Source organism: Mirounga angustirostris, unplaced genomic scaffold (genome assembly GCF_029215605.1).
Source record: "Mirounga angustirostris isolate CCGP_5_RB_7025 unplaced genomic scaffold, mMirAng1.0.hap1 SCAF_6, whole genome shotgun sequence".
Classification (NCBI taxonomy): domain Eukaryota; kingdom Metazoa; phylum Chordata; class Mammalia; order Carnivora; family Phocidae; genus Mirounga; species Mirounga angustirostris.
The window spans coordinates 57,559,078-57,572,388 of record NW_026991714.1 but is presented as its reverse complement, the minus strand read 5'-3'; the positions used below and the strand labels follow the sequence as shown (position 1 = coordinate 57,572,388).

Genomic DNA, 13,311 nt, shown 5'->3' with positions numbered 1-13,311 from the left:
TAACATATATTGCATTATTTGTTTCAGAGGTACAGATCTGAGATTCAACAGTCTTGCACAATTCACAGCACTTACCAGAGCACATACCCTCTCCAGTGTCTATTACCCAGTCACCCCCTCCCTCCCACCCCAACCCCCACTCCAGGAACCCTCAGTTTGTTTCCTGCAATTAAGAATTCCTCATATCAGTGAGGTCATATGATACATGTCTTTCTCTGTTTGACTTATTTCGCTCAACATAATACCCTCCAGTTCCATCCACGTTGTTGCAAATGGCAAGATCTCATTCCTTTTGGTGGCTGCATAATATTCCATTGTATATATATACCACCTCTTCTTTATCCATTCATCTGTCGATGGACATCTTGGCTCTTTCCACAGTTTGGCTATTGTGGACATTGCTGCTATAAACATCAGGGTGCACGTACCCTTTTGGATCCCTACTTTTGTATCTTTGGGGTAAATACCCAGTAGTGCAATTGCTGGATTATATGGTAGCTCTATTTTCAACTTTTTAAGGAACCTCCATACTGTTTTCCAGAGTGGCTGCACCAGCTTGCATTCTCACCAACAGTGTAGGAGGGTTCCCCTTTCTCCACATCCCCACCAACATCTGTCATTTCCTGACTTGTTAATTTTAGCCATTCTGACTGGTGTGAGGTGGTATCTCATTGAGGTTTTCATTTGGATTTCCCTGATGGCGAGCGATATTGAGCACTTTTTCATGTGTCTGTTGGCCATTTGGATGTCTTCTTTGGAAAAATGTCTGTTCATGTCTTCTGCCCATTTCTTGATTGGATTCTTTGTTCTTTGGGTGTTGAGTTTGATGAGTTCTTTATAGATTTTGGATACTAGCCCTTTATCTGATATTTCATTTGCAAATATCTTCTTCCATTCTGTCGGTTGTCTTTTGGATTTGTTGACTATTTCCTTTGCTTTGCAAAAGCTTTTTATCTTGATGAAGTCCCAATAGTTCATTTTTGCCCTTGCTTCCCTTGCCTTTGGCGATGTTTCTAGGAAGAAGTTGCTGCGGCTGAGGTCAAAGAGGTTGCTGCCTGTGTTCTCCTTTAGGATTTTGATGGACTCCTGTCTCACATTGAAGTCTTTCAACCATTTGGAGTCTATTTTTGTGTGTGGTGTAAGGAAATGGTCCAGTTTCATTCTTCTGCATGTGGCTATCCAATTTTCCCAACACCATTTGTTGAAGAGACTGTCTTTTTTCCATTGGACATTCTTTCCTGCTTTGTCAAAGATGAGTTGACCATAGAGTTGAGGGTCCATTTCTGGGCTCTCTATTCTGTTCCATTGATCTATGTGCCTGTTTTTGTGCCAGTACCATATTGTCTTGATGATGACAGCTTTGTAATAGAGCTGGAAGTCCGGAATTGTGATGCCACCAGCTTTGCTTTTCTTTTTCAACATTCCTCTGGCTATGCGGGGTCTTTTCTGGTTCCATACGAATTTTAGAATTATTTGTTCCATTTCTTTGAAAAAGGTGGATGGTATTTTGATGGGGATTGCATTGAATGTGTAGATTGCTCTAGGTAGCATTGACATCTTCACAATATTTGTTCTTCCAATCCCTGAGCATGGAACGTTTTTCCATTTCTTTGTGTCTTCCTCAATTTCTTTCATGAGTAGTTTATAGTTTTCTGAGTACAGATCCTTTGCCTCTTTGGTTAGATTTATTCCTAGGTATCTTATGGTTTTGAGTGCAATTGTAAATGGGATCGACTCCTTAATTTCTCTTTCTTCTGTCTCGTTGTTGGTGTATAGGAATGCCACTGAATTCTGTGCATTGATTTTATATCCTGCCACTTTACTGAATTCCTGTATGAGTTCTAGCAGTTTTGGGGTGGAGTCTTTGGGATTTTCCACATAAAGTATCATATTATCTGCAAAGAGTGAGAGTTTGACTTCTTCTTTGCTGATTTGTATGCCTTTGATTTCTTTTTGTTGTCTGATTGCTGTGGCTAGGACTTCCAATACTATGTTGAATAGCAGTGGTGATAGTGGACATCCCTGCCGTGTTCCTGACCTTAGGGGGAAAGGTCTCAGTTTTTCCCCATTGAGAATGATATTCACTGTAGGTTTTTCATAGATGGCTTTTAAGATATTGAGGTATGTACTCTCTATGCCTATACTCTGAAGAGTTTTGATCAAGAAAGGATGCTATACTTTGTGAAATGCTTTTTCTGCATCTATTGAGAGGATCATATGATTCTTGTTCTTTCTTTTATTAATGTATTGTATCATGTTGATTGATTTGCAGATGTTGAACCAACCTTGCAGCCCAGGAATAAATCCCACTTGGTCATGGTGAATAATCCTTTTAATGTACTGTTGGATCCTATTGGCTAGTATTTTGGTGAGAATTTTTGCATCCATGTTCATCAAGGATATCGGTCTGTAATTCTTTTTAATGGGGTCTTTGTCTGGTTTTGGGATCAAGGTAATGCTGGCCTCATAAAATGAGTTTGGAAGTTTTCCTTTCATTTCTATTTTTTGGAACAGTTTCAGAAGGATGGGTATTAATTCTTCTTGAAATGTTTGGTAGAATTCCCCTGGGAAGCCATCTGGCCCTGGGCTTTTGTTTCTTGGGAGATTTTTGATGACTGCTTCAATTTCCTTAGTGGTTATAGGTCTGTTCAGGTTTTCTGTTTCTTCCTGGTTCAGTTTTGGTAGTTGATACATCTCTAGGAATGCATTAATTTCTTCTAGGTTATCTAATTTGCTGGCACAGAGTTGCTCATAATATGTTCTTATAACTATTTATATTTCTTTGGTGTTGGTTGTGATCTCTCCTCTTTCATTCATGATTTTGTTGATTTGGGTCATTTCTCTTTTTGATAAGTCTGGGCAGGGGTTTATCAATCTTGTTAATTCTTTCAAAGAGCCAGCTCCTAGTTTTGTTGATCTGTTCTACTGTTCTTTTAGTTTCTATTTCATGGATTTCTGCTCTGATCTTTATTATTTCTCTTCTCCTGCTGGGTTTAGGCTTTATTTGCTGTTCTTTCTCCAGCTCCTTTAGGTGTAGGGTTAGGTTGTGTACTTGAGACCTTTCTTGCTTCTTGAGAAAGGCTTGTATTGCTATATACTTTCCTCTTAGGACTGCCTTTGCTGCATACCAAAGATTTTGAATAGTTGTGTTTTCATTTTCATTGGTTTCCATGAATTTTTTTAATTCTTCTTTAATTTCCTGGTTGACCCATTCATTCTTCAGTAGGATGCTCTTTAGCCTCCATGTATTTGAGTTCTTTCCGTCTTTCCTTTTGTGACTGAATTCTAGTTTCAAAGCATTGGGGTCTGAAAATAGGCAGGGAATGATCCCAATCTTTTGGTACTGGTTGAGACCTGATTTATGACCTAGGATGTGATCTATTCTGGAGAATGTTCCATGGGCACTAGAGAAGAATGTGTATTCCGTTGCTTTGGGATGGAATGTTCTGAATATGTCTGTGAAGTCCATTTGGTCCAGTGTGTCATTTAAAGTCTTTATTTCCTTGTTGATCTTTTGCTTAGACGATCTGTCCATTTCAGTGAGGGGGATGTTAAAATCCCCCACTATTATTGTATTGTTGTCGATGTGTTTCTTTGCTTTTGTTATTAATTGCCTTATATAATTGGCTGCTCCCATGGTAGGGGCATAGATATTTATAATTGTTAGATTTTCTTGTTGGATAGACCCTTTAAGTAGGATATAGTATCCTTCCTCATCTCTTATTACAGTCTTTGGTTTAAAATCTAATTTGTCTGATATAAGGATTCCCACCCCAGCTTTCTCTTGGTGTCCATTAACATGGTAAATGGTTTTCCACCCCCTCACTTTCAATCTGGGGGTGTGTTTGGGTCTAAAATGAGTCTCTTGCAGACAGCATATCGATGGGTCTTGTTTTTTAATCCAATCTGATAGCCTGTGTCTTTTGATTGGGGCATTGAGCCCATTTACATTCAGGGTAACTATTGAAAGATAGGAATTTAGTGCCATTGTATTGCCTGTAAGGTGACTGTTACTGTATATTGTCTGTGTCCTTTCTGGTCTATGTTGCTTTTAGGGTCTCTCTTTGCTTAGAGGACCCCTTTCAAGATTTCTTGTAGGGCTGGTTTTGTGTTTGCAAATTCCTTTAGTTTTTGTGTGTCCTGGAAGCTTTTTATCTCTCCTTCAATTTTCAATGACAGCCTAGCTGGATATAGTATTCTTTGCTGCGTATTTTCCTCGTTTAGTGCTCTGAATATATCCTGCCAGTCCTTTCTGGCCTGCCAGGTCTCTGTGGATAGGTCTGTTGCCAATCTAATGTTTCTACCCTTGTAGGTCACATATCTCTTCTCCCAAGCTGCTTTCAGGATTTTCTCTTTGTCTCTGAGACTCGTAAGTTTTACTATTAGATGTCGGGGTGTTGACCTATTTTTATTGATTTTGAGGGAGGTTCTCTGTGCCTCCTGGATTTTGATGCCTGTTTCTTTCCCCAAATTAGGGAAGTTCTCTGCTATAATTTGCTCCATTATACCTTCTGCCCCCCTCTCTCTTTCTTCTTCTTCTGGGATCCCAATTATTCTAATGTTGTTTCGTCTTATGGTATCACTTATCTCTCAAATTCTGCCCTCGTGATCCAGTAGTTATTTATCTCTCATTTTCTCAGCTTCTTTATTTTCCATCATTTGGTCTTCTATATCACTAATTCTCCCTTCTGCCTCATTTATCCTAGGAGTTAGTGCTCCCATATTTGATTGCACCTCATTAATAGCCTTTTTGATTTCAACTTGGTTAGATTTTAGTTCTTTTATTTCTCCAGAAAGGGTTTCTCTAATAACTTCCATGCTTTTCTCAAGCCCAGCTAGTATCTTTAAAGTGATGATTCTGAACTCTAGATCCGACATCGTACTAATGTCCGTATTGAGTAGGTCCCTGGCAGTCGGTACTACCTCTTGTTCTTTTTGTTGAGGTGATTTTTTCCGTCTTGTCATTTTGTGCAGAGGAGAATAGATTAATGAGAGAACAAAATGCTAGCAGAGTAACCACGTCCCCAGAAAATATACTCTAAACAAATCAGAAAAGACCTGAAGCAGTGGGAAAAGAAAGGGAAAGAGAGAAAAAAGAAAAAGAAAAAAAAGAAAAAGATAAAGATAAAAACAAACAGAAACAGAACAAAACAAAACAACAACAACAAAAAACCATAATGTGATCAAATATGATCAGGCTGGTATATAGATCAGTGCCACATGTTAGATTTGGGGTGTATTTTGGTCTGTTTTAAGAAAGTGCCTCCCAAAATTTTAAAGAAAGAAAAACTTATATATGTACAAAAATAAGGGTTGATATGATAAAGGGATGGAATATGACTGTAAAGATGGAAATTATAAAAAATTTTATAAAAGGAATTGGTAAGAAGTTGTTTGAAAAAAGAAAGAAGAGGATTTAAAAAAAGAAAAAAGAAAAAAAAAGGGAGAGAATGTGATCAGGCAGGGGAGTAGGAAAAAACCATATACTATAGATTTAGGGTATATTTTGATCTGTTAGAAGAAACTATCTCAAAATTTTAAAGAGAGAACAACTTATATATATATGCCAAAAATATGGGTAACTACTATGAAGGGATAGAATATGACTCTAAAAATGAAAAATAAAAATGTTTTTTTAAAAAAGGGATTGATAAGATGTTGGTTGAAAAAGGGAAAAAGAAAAATTCAAAAAAAGAAAAAAAGACAGTTAAAAAAAATAACTTTGAAAGACTAAAGAATCATGGAAAAAAGCCATGAATTCTATGTGTAGTATTCCCCTAGCGCTGGAGTTCTGCTGTTCTCATTGATCGGTAAACTTGTCTTGGCTGGCTGTTCTCGCTGATTTCTGGGGGAGGGGCCTGTTGCCATGGTTTCCAAATGTCTTTGCCAGAGGCGGAATTGCCCCGACCTTGCCCAGTCCGGGCTAAGTAATCTGCTCGGGTTGCTCTCCAGAGCTTTTGTTCCCTGTGAGCTTTCTGTACAGCTTTGGAGGCGGAGAGTGAAAATGGCGGCCTCCCAATCTCTGCCTCGGAGGAGCTGAGAACTCGGGCCCGCTCCTCAGTGAGCCCCCAGAGAAAAGCAGTCAGTCACTCTCATCTCCGCGGTCTCCGGCCGCACTCCGTGCTCACCCGGCCTGTGACCGTGTGTTTCTATCTCTGGCACCCGACCCCGGGTGGAGTCTCCAAACCCAGCAGATCCCTGAGGTGCACTCCCGCGTGGCTCCTCCCAGGGGAGGAAGGGGAGTCTCCCGGGATCTGCCGCTTATTTGGTCCCTGCTGGAGGAGCAGGGGCCTGACTGTGCCGCGGTCATGGTTTATGGCAACCCCGAGCTAAGAGCCCGTGCCTGGGCTCTGCCTCTGCAGCCGGCTTCCCTGTGCTGTTACCTGGGAGCTCTGCCACACTCAGGCACCCCCGGTCTTTCTGTGACCCCGAGGGTCCTGAGACCACACTGTCCCACGAGGGTTCCACCCCCTGCTTAGCCACCGGAGTGACATCCCTCGGTGGAGCAGACTTTTAAAAGGTCCGATTTTGTGCTCCACTGCTCTATCACCTGCCAGAAGCGGCCTACGGAGGCCCCTCCCCTGCCGTCTATCCTCCCGAATATCGCCTCGGATTCACTTCTCTGCACGTCCTACCTTCCAGAAAGTGGTCGCTTTTCTGATGAGAGAGTTGTTGCTCTTCTTTTCTTCGATCTCCTGTTGAGTTTGTAGGTGTTCCGAATGGTTTGATCCCTATCCAGCTGAATTCCTGAGAGGAGACGAAATCCAGGTCTCCTACTCCTCCGCCATCTTGCTCCGTCCCCAATTCTTCAGCTCCTCTAATCCTCCAGGCCTTCATATGTAAAAGGAGGCACTAAAATTATTTTTCTCATAGGGTTTTGGTGAGGACACATTCCCTAGTTTATAATAACTCGATAAATGATAGCCATTATAGCTGCTTAGAAAGCACAATTCCTTTAATACATTATTTATCAAGGATACTGTGGAGATTTCTCACTGGCTGAGACTAGTCTGGATGATTTTTTTAAAAAAAGATTTTATTGGGGCGCCTGGGTGGCTCAGTCAGTTAAGCATCTGCCTTTGGCTCAGGTCGTGATCCCAGGGTCCTGGGATTGAGCCCTGCATCAGGCTCCTTGCTCAGTGGGGTGTCTGCTTCTCCCTCTCCCTCTGCCCTTCCCCCACCACCAACTAGTGCTCACTCTCTCTCATGCTGTCTCTCTCTCTCAAATAAATAAATAAATAGAATCTTTAAAAATATTGATTTATTTTAGAGAGAGAGAGAGAGCATGTGTATGCACACATGCAAGCAGTGGCAGGGGGGAGGGACAGAGGGGGAGGGGGAGGGAGAGGGGATCTCAAACAGACTCCCTGCTGAGCATAGAGCTTAATATGGGGCTCAATCTCATGACCTCGAGATCCTGACTTGAGCCAAAACCAAGAGTTGGAGGCTGAACAAACTGAGCCATCCAGGTGCCCCATCTGGATGATTTTTAATTTCCCTTATAATTCAAGGTTTTCTGGATCTTTGGCCCACTCTACCCTTAAATTTCTATTATAGTCATGAAAGAATAGTGTTTAGTCTACAAATCCTTAGGAATTGGTTAAAATAACCCTTGACTCATCTCTTAAAGGCCACAGCATGGTAATGAGATAAGCTATGGGCCTTCTGCCTGCTGCCAACGTTCACCGGATGCTGACCAGAGACACAGATGAAGGACTTCGTGACTTGGTGGTGATGTTTCCAAGGCCTTATGTCGAGCAGTCCTCTCTTCTGCGGTGATTGTTATTTATAGCCTTAATTTCTGGAGCATGTAAGTAAGTCACCTCAAAGGAACTTATCAAAGAAAAGCAAGGAGCTACAAGGAGATGCTTATTTCCCTTATATGATTATGACTTCAAATACAATCACACTGAAAATTATACACTGAAGTATATCTTGATTACATTTCTGACTTACGAGTTAACAGTCCCTAAAAACGAGAAATAACACTTCTATAGTACTCATAGGTCTTAAGTGCTTTATCCAAAATGCCTCATATCCTTCTTTCATCTATCCAGAGAGCTGAACTTTTTCTGAAAAAAAAGAAAAAAAAAAGGATCAGAGCAATATCTTGATTCAACTATAGCAAAGTTAGAGTCTCTGATCTGGAAGTTCCTTCCAAAGTGTCTTCCCCATTTTTTTTTTCTTTCACAGAGGAGAAGAAGATGGTGGTGTGCCATCAACGGAAGGAGAAGGGAGAGAGAGACTCTCAAAGTGTCCTTTCTTAATTATCTGCATGCACAGAGTTTTCCTTCATTGGAGGATAAATCTTGATATGATCAGGATTTGGGACACTTTTCCTAGTGTTTGAGGATCAAGGTTGATGGTCAAGTCTAATGGTTGGAGATGAAGGGAACTATGTCACATATAAGGTAGGAGGAACTAATCTAACTACTTTCCCAATCTTTTCAACCCCCAAACAGACAAAGAAATAAATTAGTAATTGGGCATAGTCCCAGACCCTTCTTAGTTCTTTCAATAGAACATGGTAAATGAAGCTGAAGCTTGATTTGAAAATTTCAGATTATTTAACAAGCATGATTAGGTGGAAATATTTGAAATAATTTATCTTCTGTGACAGTTCAGGGTATATAGACAGAGCTGTGGTTGGATAGCTAAGTATTCTGCTTCATAAACACTACATACATAGAATTCATTTATTTATGACATCATAGGTGATTAATGGAGATAAACAACAGTGAGGTGCTTGCCAATAACTTTGAAAAATGGAAATAAAGCTGTCATCAGAGATAACCTGCTATCATAGATAAAACATGTAGTGCCAATTTACTGGTTAGAATAGGCCAGATTTCACTATCGTGAAAAACAGCTTAAAGATCTCCATAGTGAAACAATAAGAGGCTTTTATTTATTTATTTCTTGTTCATGATATGTGTTCTTCACAAGTTCTCTGAGGGCCTGTGTTTCGTATTTTCTTCTTCTTGGGACCTAGAGCAGATCTTATTTGGAGCTATAGTTGGGTATCTTGGAAGATAAAGGGAACTCAGGAGAGTTTACACTGGCATTTAAATGTTCCAATCTACAAGTGACACATGACTCTTCCACTTGAAATTTATTGGTCAGAACTAGTTATATGATCTCCCCAAATTCAAGGAGGCTATGAAGGGCGTGTGCTCAGAAGGGGTCATTATAATAACTACTAGCCCATCTTCAAGAAAATGATTGGCTCACAGGCCAATATGACTATTGACTGTAACCACATTGAAAAAGTTAATGTACATGAAGAATATGTCAATTAGATTGTACATGAAAGTCAGCTGCCTTAGTAACATAGAAGCAGAGCCCTGGATTTTGATATTGCCAATGGGTTATTCAAGCTCTTTCTGGAAAAGAGGGGTTTAGATAGACAGATGCAAGCCTTTGGTTCTTCTGACAGGTAGATCCCTGCTGTAGAAATGGAAGCATTAGTTTAGCAAAGCCTTAAGTCCATTCAGTATTTGATTCTTTCAGTTTCCCTTGATCTCATTTTATGAGATCCATGAAGCTTTTCTACAAAGAAAGGGATAATCAGGTGGATGCACACATCTAGTTCACTCAGTGTAGTTTTATTTTAAATTAATACTTTGATATTCTGGCTTTATAAATTGTTTTCTTGTGAGCTTCATTAGCTTAACTCAACTTCTTAAGTTAAATCAACTCCAGGACACTGAAGAGGTAGAATTTCTGAGCCAATGCAGCTGAAAGTCAGGCACTGAACTATAGACAATTCACCAGAGGAAGGGGCTTGTTTTGTTCTGTTGTGTTTTTTTGTCAGGGAAGTTGGCTGGCTTATCCTGTGTGACAGGTTTGGTATTTTGTCAGGGAAGTTGGCTGCTTTACCTTGTGTGACAAGTGGCCTCCCTTAACATTGTCAAAATCTCTTTCTATGTAGTCCTTGCCAATATTTATTTAACTATATCAGGAACACATCTGTAGCCCATATTTTAAATTGATGATAACCAAGTGAAAATCAGATAATTTGTAGGAAAACTCTTAGGCAAAACCACCTTAATAAAATACAAAGCAGCACAGGAAATGTCCTAAGATAATGTTCTAGTAACCACAACTACCATTATTATTTAGTACTTCCAACCATAATTCGAGACATATGGAAATGCTCTCTCTAGTGGTGTGTTTGAATTTAAAGGAATGTTTCAGCTGCAGTATTCTGGGCAGTAATGCACAGGATGTAACATTTTAATTTGGGCACCATTTCAAGTAACTGAGGGACAGAATGGGAGCTGAACCCTCATTTCACCCTGTGCTCCTCACTTCTTTTAATTCATCAGCCAGGGGAAGCAGTGCAAAGTGATAACAATAACTAATAAGTGATAATTCAGTGGGGTTCTCTATATTCTTTTATGAAGGAAATCATAAAATATGCGTTTCCATATGTGGCTCTCTTTAAGTATGTTTTCTATCAAATTTGCAGTCCAGCATATTCATTTTGTGAGTCATTATCTTTACATTATCATATAAATGACCATACAAGCCAGAGAGAACTAATACTCTGTGCTACTTTCTGTCTCACTAATGACATACCTGTTTTATATGGCAGCTTGGCTTGGCTATAGTTTCAAGTTATTTAATTTAGCACTAATTTAGGTGGTGTTATGAAGGTATTTTGTAGATGTGGTTAACATCTACAATCAGTTGATTTTAAAGATTATCTTTGATAATCTGGTGGGCTTCATCTAATCAGTTAGAAGACTTTAAGAACAAAACTGAGATTTCCCTGAAATCTAGAAGAAATTCTGCCTGTAGGCCACAGCACAGTGTCAAGATATATATATCTTATTGGTTGTTTCTCTGCTAGAACCCTTATGATGCTTTGCCTTTTTTTTTTTTTTTGTCCTGGGCAGTGCACAGCTGCTGTCACAACTCCTACAAATGTGAAAGTGGCTTCAGAATTAGTGATAGGTAATGGAAGAATTTTGAGAAGCATGATAGAAAAAGCCCAGACTGCCTTGAAGGGACTGTTGGTGGAAAGACGGAAGTTAAACATGTTTCTGGTGAGATCTCCGAAGGAAATGAGGCACATATTTGAAACTAGAGGAAAAACAGTTGTTTTTATCAAGTGGCAGAGAACTTGGATGGACTGCGTTCCACTGTTGGTTGGAAAGCAGAACTTGTAAATGATGAACTTGGATATTTTGTGAGATTTCCAAGCAAAGTATGAAAGGTGCAGCTTGTTTTTTCCTTGTTGCTTATAGTCAAATGAGAGAAGAATAAGAAATTGAGAGAAAAAATGTTAAACAAAAAAGAACGAGCATTTGATGATTTGAGAGGTTCTCAAACTATCCAGATTGCAAAGGATGCTAAAATTAGGAAATTCACTGTTGAGGAAAAATATTCTGAAGAGAAGTCCAAGGGTATTGCTGGACAACCTTTTGCTGAAGAGATTAGGTATGTGGCTTGGATCCAATTAGCCATCTCAGAAGAATTCTGGGATCGAGATGGGGTTATTCAGGGAGAATCTTGTTTAATGAATGGATCCCCTTGACATACATGGGAGGACCATGAGGTTTTTGGGAATGCCAACAGAAACACTTCCAGGTTGGACTGGAAAGGAACAGTAACTGAACAGAATTAAAGAAAAAAAAAAAGGTTGTCAGCTTTCCATAATTCAATAAATAGGAAATGAGCTACAAGACTGCAAATGTGTGCTACTCTTCAAGGAGCAGGAAGAATGGCTTGCAGTATGGAGATGCAGGCCCAGGAGCTGAGGGTACAGGAGCAGCTGCTGGGGACACAGTGGATGATGGGGCTACTGTGGAGGGGCAGGAGGTGATGGAGCTAGCTGTGTGCCCAGAGGTGGAAGCCGTGAGCCACAGAGGACAATTTGCAAGTCTTGAAACCTAAAGGAATTTTCCTTGTTGGGTTTTGAACTCTGCTGGGGCCAGTGATTCCTTAATTCCTTCCAGTTTCTCCCTTTTGGAGAGAGAATGCCTACCTTACAGCTGTACCACTATTGTATTTTGGAAGTAGATAATTTGTCTTCTAGTTCACAAGTCCACAGATGGAGAAGAATTTTGCTATAGGATGCATTGGTCCTGGAATCTCAATCATACCTGACTCAGATGATTTAGGTGATGAAACCGGGGACCTTTTGAACTGATAATATTTATAGAAGACCTTGGACTTAGTTGATGTTTTCATGAGTTGTCTTAACTTTGGGGATGTGGGGATGGAGGGAATATACTTTTCACAGGGAATGGACACAAAGTCAGAGGCCACAGTGCAGAATGTGGTGGGTTGAATAGAGGACCTCCAAAATTATGTCCATCCAGAACCTCAGAATGTGACCTTATTTGGAATAAAGGTATTTGCAGATGTAATTAAGGTAAGAATCTTGAGAGGAGCTCATCCTGGATTAGGATGAAACTTAAATCCAATGATGAGTATCCTCATAAGAGACAGAAAAGAAGAGACACAGAGACACAGGGAAGAAGTTTACATGAAGCTGGAATTAGAGAATGAAATGTTGCTGCCACAAGCCAAGGAATGCCAGGAGCCTCCAACATGCTGGAAGGACAAGAAAGGATTTTTCACTAGAGAGCATGGCCCTGCTGGCACCTTGGTTTCCAACCTCTGATCTCCAAACCTGGGAGAGAATATATTTCTGTTGTTTTAAGCCACCAGATTTGTGGTAATTTGTTAGGATAGTCCTAAAAAACTAATACATAGCCTTATATCACTTATTTATAATTTGTGTTATTTATAAACACAAATTAGCATTTATTATGTGACTGCTCTTTGTGAAAGGCACTGACCTAGGTGCTGGGGATATAACAGTGAGCAAAATACATTTGTAAAATATACCAGAAAAACAAAATAAAGTCATTACCACATGACATGATAAGTTCTATGATAAGGATAAGCCCAAGAAGCTACAGATATGCAGAGCCAGGGTACCCAACCCACTCTAGGGTATTTAGGGAAAACCTCTGAGAATGTTAGGAGTTAGTTGAGGAAGAGGATGGAGTGAAAAAAAAAAGTATGTACAAAATCCCAGAAGCAAGAGAATATAGGAAGTTTATTCAAGAGACTGTGAATGGTTCTTCACAGGGTAAGAACCTTGCCTACCCAAGCAAAAAAGCAGGGGCTGCCAATAGCAGCTACCGCAGTCCCCAGCGACCTGCTTTGCAGACAAACCCAGCAGATTTCATTTCTAAAGAAACCAAGGACTAGCACAGCCACAGCAGACCCCTGCAGATTTTGCCAGCTTTCATCCCATAGGCACTTGTGGATAGCAGGGCCCCCCACAGCTGC

General features: G+C 40.1%; 1 long non-coding RNA gene across 3 annotated transcripts in view; it reads left to right on the top strand.

The window, feature by feature from the left end:
- LOC123846266 (uncharacterized) overlaps positions 1 to 13,311 on the top strand; it is a 111,604-nt gene that overhangs the window by 58,919 nt on the left and 39,374 nt on the right. For 2 of the 3 annotated variants that reach the window (XR_010412347.1, XR_010412346.1), the window contains 2 exons: positions 7,631 to 7,810; positions 8,194 to 8,411. This is a non-coding gene — a long non-coding RNA (uncharacterized LOC123846266). Of the gene's footprint in view, positions 1 to 7,630; positions 7,811 to 8,193; positions 8,412 to 10,901; positions 12,861 to 13,311 lie in introns of those variants that run through there. The other variant, XR_010412348.1, reaches the window with a different exon arrangement.